At 38.4% G+C, this 8,749-nt stretch overlaps 1 protein-coding gene across 2 annotated transcripts in view; it reads left to right on the top strand.

Moving 5' to 3' along the window:
* Positions 1-606: 606 nt before the first annotated feature.
* The window catches only part of EFHC2 (EF-hand domain containing 2), a 326,643-nt gene continuing 318,500 nt past the window's right edge, over positions 607-8,749 (top strand). The window contains exons 1-2 of one of the 2 annotated variants that reach the window (XM_088833699.1): positions 607-696; positions 1,828-1,988. The gene's annotated coding sequence lies outside the window, so the exon portion shown is untranslated. Of the gene's footprint in view, positions 697-878; positions 994-1,827; positions 1,989-8,749 lie in introns of those variants that run through there. The other variant, XM_088833698.1, reaches the window with a different exon arrangement.

Raw genomic sequence — 8,749 nt, 5'->3', positions numbered from 1 at the left:
ACTCTTTGCGACCCCATCAACTGTAGCCTGCCAGGCTCCTCTGTCCATGGGATTTCCCAGGCAAGAATACTGAACTGGGTTGCCATTTCTTTCTGCGGGGGGTCTTTCCGACCCAGGGACCCAGCTCGTGTCTCCTGCATCTCCTGCGTTGCAGGCAGATTCTGTTGATTTATAATTAATTTCTGCTGTACAGCAGTGACTCAGTTGTACATCTACATATATATTCTTTTCCACATTTTTTTCTATGCTAGTTTATCACAGGATATTGAGTAGAGTTCCCTGTTCTATACAGTAGGACTTTGTCGTTTCTTCATTCTATATATTGATACAGTCGTTTGTATCTGCTAATCCCAAACTCCCAATCTATCCTTTCCGCACCTTAATCTGCCCCTCCCCCTTGGCAACCACAATTCTGTTATCTATGTCTGTGAGTCCATTTCTGTTTTGTAGATAAGTTCATTTGTGTCATATTTCAGATGCCACATATAAGTGACACCATATGGTACTGTCTTTCGGTTTCTGACTTACTTCACTTAGAACTATACTCTCTAGGCCCATGATGTTGCAGTTTAAATAGGGCAGTCAGGGAAGGCCTTATGAGGGAAATGACATTTGAGCAAAGAGTTGAAGGAAGAGAGGGGGTGAGCCATGAAGGCAGCTGGAGTTGGAGATAATGGCAAGGGCAAAGGACGTGAGGTGGGTGTGCAATTGGCATGTGTGAGGAACACCAGTAAGGCCACTGAGACTGAACTGGAGTGAACAACAGGAGCAGTAGTGGGAGATAAAGCCTGGGAGGCAAGGCAGATGACATGGGGCTTTGCGGTCATTGTAAAGACTTTGACTTAGAGTTTGAGCTGGGCAACCACTAGAGGGTTTGACAAGGAAGAGTAACATTATCTAATCTTCATTTAGCCCTGGCTTCTGTGTTGAGAATGAACTATAGAGAGACAAGTGTGGAAGGAGGGATACCAGTTGCATATTGTAATAACCCAGGTGAGAAATGATAGGGGCTTGGAGCAGGTTTGCTTTCTGAGAGGAACTGCTCCAATTAAAGGGGAAATGGGGGCTTGAGGCCATCTCTCTGATCACAGATATTGCTGGTTGCCACCATGAGATCATCTGGGCTGAACAGGGGAAGGAGTTGTTTATCTTAAATGTGGAGAGCTGTTTCTAGAAGAAGGAAAAGTGGGAGGCAGACCACAGTAGCTTACTTTAGCTGTTGTTTACTCAAGATTGCCTCAACGTTTAAGAAGCATTCTCCTGCCTTTGCCTATGTGTTTGACTAGATCTCGGAAAAATTCATTGCCTGTAACTCACAAATATGTTCCACTACCCCCAGGGACTACTCTATGCAAAGCAGAACTAAGGCTTTTGTGTACAACTGAGCTATGAGTAAATTTCATCCTGGCACAATGTCTTTTAGAGTCCTTGTTCTCTTTGTTAGAGAAGTTTACCTCGTTGAAATATAGCTTACTCAATTTCTTATTTACTGTCACAACAAATGACCTAAATGGTTTCATATGCGTGTGCCTGGTTTTCTCAAAAACTACCTCTTTAGAATGCCATCCCAATTCTCTGAAAAGTGAGAACATGTGAAAAACCGTGTTGCTTCAGAGTGAAACTTGAAAATGCTAGAAGGAAATTTAGAAACCTAAAGAGTAAAATAGACTCTTCCAAAATTGCTGTTATAATTACAATGAAAGAGTTTAAATACATAAATGGTCTCCCTTTCACATGCCCGAGTGGTCTTTTATATTTAACTATGATACAAACACAATGAATGATCCTTGAACAGTGGACTCTTTTATCTCATTTTTTTTCCCACAGAGATATATGATGATATCTGCAACCATTTAAGATGAAATTCAGTACAAGACATATATCTCATCATTTGAATGCCTTCCCACCTCAACTTTTATGATATTTATTATCATACTCTTGGTTTAGATTGAATGCAACACTATCATCTTAAATCCTCGAGGGAGAAGGTGAGTATTTCTCCTTTGTTTACAAGCTTACCTACGTATGTCCTCTCTAGATTAAAAGTTTAGACTTTGTCTCTATTGGTGTACTCTCTGCGTGCCACAAAGTACACCTAGATGGGAATAATTCTTGTTAAGGCACAATTCCGTTCACTGCTGATTCTGTGGTCTCCATCTTCTGACAGCCACAAACAAAAGATGTGTAATCTATGTATAAGGTATGAAGAAAAATGTGACAAGTACTCACCAAGTTAACTTTGTATATCTTTCTCCTGTTGTATTCCTTTCCTTTATTCCGGAGGCTACTACCATCCTGAATTCATCTCTATTTACTTTTCCTATTGTTTTGTGTCACTTGTTTTCCATCTTAATTGAGTGTGGATTATTTTGTATATACAAAAATGTTATATAGCTAACAAACACTTGTGATTCTACTATCTAGCTGAAGCAACAGACTATTACCAAGACCATTCAGTTTCTGTGTTTTTCTTTGATCTTAAAAACCACTTCCTCCAGCCCTTCCTCAACTTTTGTGTTTGTCATTTCCTTGCTTGTCTTTATAGGCTCACTCTATTTTTATGTATCCTGAAATAATACGTTCTTCAGTTTGATATTTTCAACTTCATGTAAATGTTGTAATATTGTATGTATTCATCTGTGACTTGTGTTTTATGATCATTTGTGTCTGAGAGTCTAGGACTGTGGGCACCAATTATCCTGGTTGGGTACTGTACAACTCTATAGCGGGGGAGCTACTTACATTGCAGTCTGAGCAAACAAGAACTTCTGAAACTGTAATAGCATACAGCTTGTATCTACTGGTAGATACAAGCATCTAGATGTTAGATAGCAAATTCAACCCCTTCCGTCCAACGCTATACTCTTTTTCAGTATAACTTTGTTTAGATTTTTAACGGTTGCACTAAATGTTACATTATACATATATAAGTCATCACAGTCTACTGCTCTCTACATTTTACCAGTTTGAGTGTAAAATCTTATATCACTATTAAATGTTTTCCTCTCTCCATTTATTAACTATCTTAAATATTTCCTCTACATACATGGAAACCCACATCATATAATGTTATCTATTTTTGCTTCAGGGGCTTCTCTGTGGCTCAGATGGTAAAGTGTCTGCCTGCAATGCGGAAGACCCGGGTTCAATCCCTGGGTCTGGAAGATCCCCTGGAGAAGGAAATGGCAACCCACTCCAGTATTCTTGCCTAGAAAATTCCATGGACAGAGGAGCCTGGTAGGCTACAGTCCATGGGGTTGCAAAGAGTCGGACATGACTGAGCAACTTCACTTCACTTCATTTTTGCTTCAAAGTCAAACTTCAGAAAACTCAAGAGAAGGAAAGTTTATTTCATTTGCCTTTGTTTTTACTCCTTTCCCTGATTTGTTTATTCCTTGCTGATGTTTTCAGATTCCTTCTTCTACCATATCTTTTCAAGAATTTCCTTTAGCTGTTCTTTCAGAGTGGGTCAGCTGGTGACATTCTTTATCTGAGAATGTCTTGATTTCCTCTTTATTCTTAAAGAGTGTTTTAACTGGATATAGAATTTTAGTCTGACTGTTCTTTTCTTTTAGCAATTGAAAAATTTTATGTAACTTTCTTATGGCCTGCATAATTTCTGATGAGAAATCCACTGCCATCTGAATTGTTTTTGCTACAGGTAAAGTGTAATTTCTCTTTCATTGATTTCAAGATTTTCCCTTGTCTTTAGTTTTCATAATTTTTATCTCCAACCCCCCTTTTGTTGTTGCTGTTGTTGTTCAGTCATGAAGCCGGGTCCGACTCTTCATGACCCCATGGACTGCAGCACGCCAGGCTTCCTGGTTCTTCACTATATCCCAAAGTTTGCTCAAATTCATGTTCATTGAGTTGGTGATGCCATCTAACAATCGCATCCTCTGCTGCCCTCTTCTTTTGCCTTCACTCTTTCCCAGCGTCAGGGTCTTTTCCAATGAGTCAGCTCTTTGCATCAGGTGGCCAAAGTATTGGAGCTTCAGCTTCAGCATCAGTCCTTCCAGTGAATAGTCAGGGTTGATTTCCTTTAGGATTGACTGGTTTGATCTCCTCGCAGTCCAAGGGACTCTTGAGTATTCTCTAGCACTGCAATTCAAAAACGTCAATTCTTCAACACTCAGCATTCTTTAGGGTCCAACTCTCACATCCGTACTGACTACTGGAAAAACCATAGCGGACCTTTGTTGGCAAAGGGATGTCTCTGCTTTGCAATACACTATCTAGGTTTGTGATAGCTTTCCTTCCAAGAAACAAGTGTCTTTTAATTTCATGGCTGTGGTCACCGTCTGCAGTGATTTTGGAGTCCAAGAAAATAAAATCTGTCACTGCTTCCACTTTTTCCCCATCTATTTGCCATGAAGTGATGGGACTGGATAACATAATTTTAATTTTTTGAAAGTTGAGTTTCAAGCAAGCTTTTTCACTTTCCTCTTTCACCATCATCAAGAGGCTCTTTAGTTCCTCTTCACTTTCTGCCATTAGAGTTACATAGTCAGCCCCCAAAACATGTGGATTCAGGTACATATATTTGTTTGGAAAGTAGGTTTTTACTTTGGGATTTTTCCCCCTACTTAATAACATTTCTTAGAAAAAAATAAAATTACATGAGAAGAAACACAACCTTTAACAATAATTATCTGTTAGCAGGACAGTTAAATATATGAGGATAAGCCTATCTGGGTGTATCTAGCATGTTATATTTGTCATCATTATATTCATATAAATAGTGTTTTATTTTGTTGATCCTGTTTAATTTGGTTTGATATTCTATTTCTTTGATTTCTGTTTTTTCTTTTAAAAATTCTTTCCTTCTACTTATGTCATTCCTAACTTTAAAAACATTATTTATTTTATTTCTAGTTGCACTGGTTGTTCACTGCTGCGCGGGCTTTTTCCTGCAGTGAGTGAGAGTTGCTCGGTGTTATGGTGCATGCGTTTCTCATTGGGGTGGCTTCTTTTGTTTCTGAGCATAGGCTCTAGAGCACAGGCTTTAGTAGTTGCTGCATGAAGGCTCAGTAGTTGTGGCTCACAGGCTTAGTTGCTCCTCAGCTTGTGGAATCTTCCCGGACCAGGTATCAAACCTGTGTCCCCTGCATTGGCAGGCAGATTCTTAGCCACTGTACCACCAGGGAAGTCCCTACCTTCTTGAGTTACTTTTTAGCCTTTCACCTATTCTTTTTTGCCCCTAGACTTATTGAGGTATAATTGACATATTGTGTTAGTTTAAGGTGCATAATGTGTTGATTTGATATATATTGTAAAATGATTAGCACCATAGCATTAGCTAACACCTCCATCCTGTCACATAATTACCATTTCTTTTTTATGATGAGAACATTTAAATTTTCGTCTCTTAGCAACATTCAAGTATGTGATACAGTATCATTAGCTATAATCACCAGGCTGTACCTTAGATACTCAGAATTTGTTAATCTAATAACTATAAGTTTGTACTCTTTGACCACTATCTTTTCATTTCCCCCACCTGCAGCCCCTGGCAACTGCTATTCTACTCTCTCGTTATATCAGCTTGGCTTTTTGAATTCCATATATAAGTGATATCATACTGTATTTGTTTTTTTTTTTTCGTTTGACCAGAGAATAAGTTTGTAATGGTTCATAATTATTAGAAATGTTGATAAAATTAACTGTCACAAGTGTAGGTTTCTGGTTTTGCCAGAGAACATTTCTTTTTACATTCCTTCTCTCCACCTCACACATATCCCACATAATACTGTAACCTCCACCCACATACTTTAAAGTAGTTCAAATCATGAGCTGAGTCTGAGTTGGCATAGAAGTTTTTGTTACTCCTCTAAAGCAAAATGTCCACTGTCTCTGAAAACATTACTCTTGGTGAACTCACCCCATCCACTGCAACTGTGACAATACCCCTTCATATATAAAGAGAAGACTTAGAGCAGAGGAATGCACTTTGGTGCCCTACAGAAAATGTATAATCTCAAAGCAAATGTGTTCAAATAAATAATTCTAGCCTAGAGAATGCTTGTACCAAAGCTAAGAATATGAGAAATAAATTAGGCTATTTGTCAAGTCTGAGACTGGGAGGACAAATATCATTTTGTGAATCAGAAGCTGGATATAAGACATTCTAATTATGTGAGCTTGGATATTTTAAAGGACAAATCTTTTCGCCTGAAACCAAACCAAACCTGCTCTAACATGGTTAGTTTATGGAATGGGCATCACTCTTATCCTGTATCTGTATTAATATGGAGAAGATCCTGCTCTATGACTGGATCCTGCTCTAAGAATATTCTCTCTGGAGTATACAATGTAAAAAGCCCATATGCTTCCCTGGGGAATTTCCTTTCCATTCATGAACTGTTTATTGGCTCTCAGTAAACAATAGAGTCTTCAGTTTGTTCATGTATATATCTGACTTTATTAGTTTCTTTTTTTCCATTTAGTTATCTTGCACCATCATTTATTGTAGTACTATATGTCCATCTTTAGTGGCAATTTTTACAGTCTCTAACTTATAGATCTTTCTATAGATCCTTCTTCCTCAAAATTGCTAAAACCATAAAAAAATCAGAATGTAGGTATTCATATCACACCATAAATCTCTACTTTTTAAATTCCTAGGCGGATAGAATTCCAAACTACTTTAGAAGGCAGTTTGGTATCTGAAATGATTAATCTACCCATTCTTTACACATAGTTATTTATCTGAAACATAGTCTTTAAATAGACAGACAAGTTATCAATAGGTGCAAACCTTAGCACATGAAAAAATCATTGCAACAGGGCTCCCTTCTTTGGATCTGTGATCTCATGATCTTTCAGACACTACTCTCCTCATCCAGAAAAAAATTGTTCACTTACAATAAGCCCTTGGGCATAATATGACATTTATGATGTATAGAGTGTACAATTCATGTTTATTTCTCATGTATTTCCTTTGGTTAAAAACTAATATGGAATCATGATTTGACATATTTTATACAACACATGTTCAAGTAATTAATTTTCTCATGGGAATGTCATACCATTTAACTCATAGTCATTAGCCAAATATTTGTGCAGTAGTTTGTAATGAATATATGCATAATCACAGATTGACCTATTTTCTTTGTACTCAAATATAATTTAAAGGGACAGAATCAGGGTGCAGTGGACTTCACATTGTTTAATGCTTGCTGCATATTCAGTTCAGTTCAGTTCAGTCGCTCAGTCGTGTCCGACTCTCCGCGACCCCATGAATCACAGCACGCCAGGCCTCCCTGTCCATCACCAACTCCCGGAGTTCACTCAAACTCATGTCCGCAGAGTCGGTGATGCCATCCAGCCATCTCATTCTCTGTCGTCCCCTTCTCCTCCCGCCCCCAACCCTTCCCAGCATCAGAGTCTTTTCCAGTGAGTCAACTCGTCGCATGAGGTGGCCAAAGTATTGCAGTTTCAGCCTTAACATCAGTCCTTCCAATGCTGCATATTAGGCTCTCAATAATTCCCTGTTGGATGAATAAACTCACGACTGACCAGTTTGGCAGATTTGATCAAATTCCGTGAGTTTAGGCTTTTGGTTAGTCTTATTGGAGGCTTATAATTATATTAACAAAACTGACTGTTTATGATATGTTTTGAAAATACTTGGTTGCCCAAGTGTAGCAAATAATCATGGATATATGTGAGCAAAAGATGATGTAAAAACCAATTTGCATGCATCAAGTAGGGAAAACCTGTACTGGTCAGATTATTCCCAGTAGCAAGTAACAAAAATAAGGTAAAACTGTTTTAAAATTAAGGAAATCTATTACCATGCCCAAAGGTAATGCAAGCTCCAGGCACCATTTTCTCAGTTCTCTTGGCTCTGCTTTCCTTCATGTGTTTCTTTTGTTTTCAATCGCACTTTCCTCATGGTTGCAAAGTGGCTGCTAGTGCCAGCAGCACCCGGGGCAATGTGCTTCTTTATTCATGTTCAGTGGGAGAGAGCAAGAAAACATCTTTCTCAACCATAACCTAAAAGTCCTTTCCTACAGTGTGACTGGGTAGGCTATGGTCATGTGACCACAGTCACTCAGACAATGCCATGCACTGATTGTGCTTAAGCCTGGATTTCTGAATCAGTCACTGGTAAGAATGCTGGAATTACCTTGAATAGCTGAGACTAATCAAGACCTACTCCTGGAACTGAGGAAGGAGTCAGTTTCTCCTGAGTCAACTGGGCTCTTGGAAATTGAGGAGGATGCTTGAACAGAATTGAATTCTGTTAGGATGGAAGAAGGGGGAAATGGATACTGTGTCTGTGAATAACAGTGTCTATTCTAATACCACACTTCTTTAAAAAAATTTTTATCAGTATTCTTTTTTCTTCTTTAAAATTTCTTTATTAAAGACTCGATTTTCTTATAGCAGTTTTAGGTTCACTGAAAAATTGAAAAGAAGGTACACAGTGGTACTTTTGTTACTATTGATGAGCCTACATGGACACATCATTATCACCCAAAGTCCATAGTGTACATTAGAGTTCATTCTTGTTGTTCTATATTCTATGCATTTAGACAAATGTATAATGACGTGTATCCATCATTATAGTATCATACAGAATTGTTTCACTGTCCTAATAATCCTCTGTGCTCCACCTATTCATCTCTCCCTCCATCTTAACCTCTGGAACACCACCCTTCCTCACAAGAAAAACTAACTGAACTAGTCAATCAAGGAGTAGTCCCATATTGCCACAAAAATGAGAAGTGATTCTCTCCTAAAG

This window comes from Moschus berezovskii, chromosome X (assembly GCF_049115385.1).
Source record: "Moschus berezovskii isolate FMDL1 chromosome X, NW_MosBer_1.0, whole genome shotgun sequence".
Taxonomy (NCBI): domain Eukaryota; kingdom Metazoa; phylum Chordata; class Mammalia; order Artiodactyla; family Moschidae; genus Moschus; species Moschus berezovskii.
This window is presented reverse-complemented; position numbering and strand designations above follow the sequence as displayed.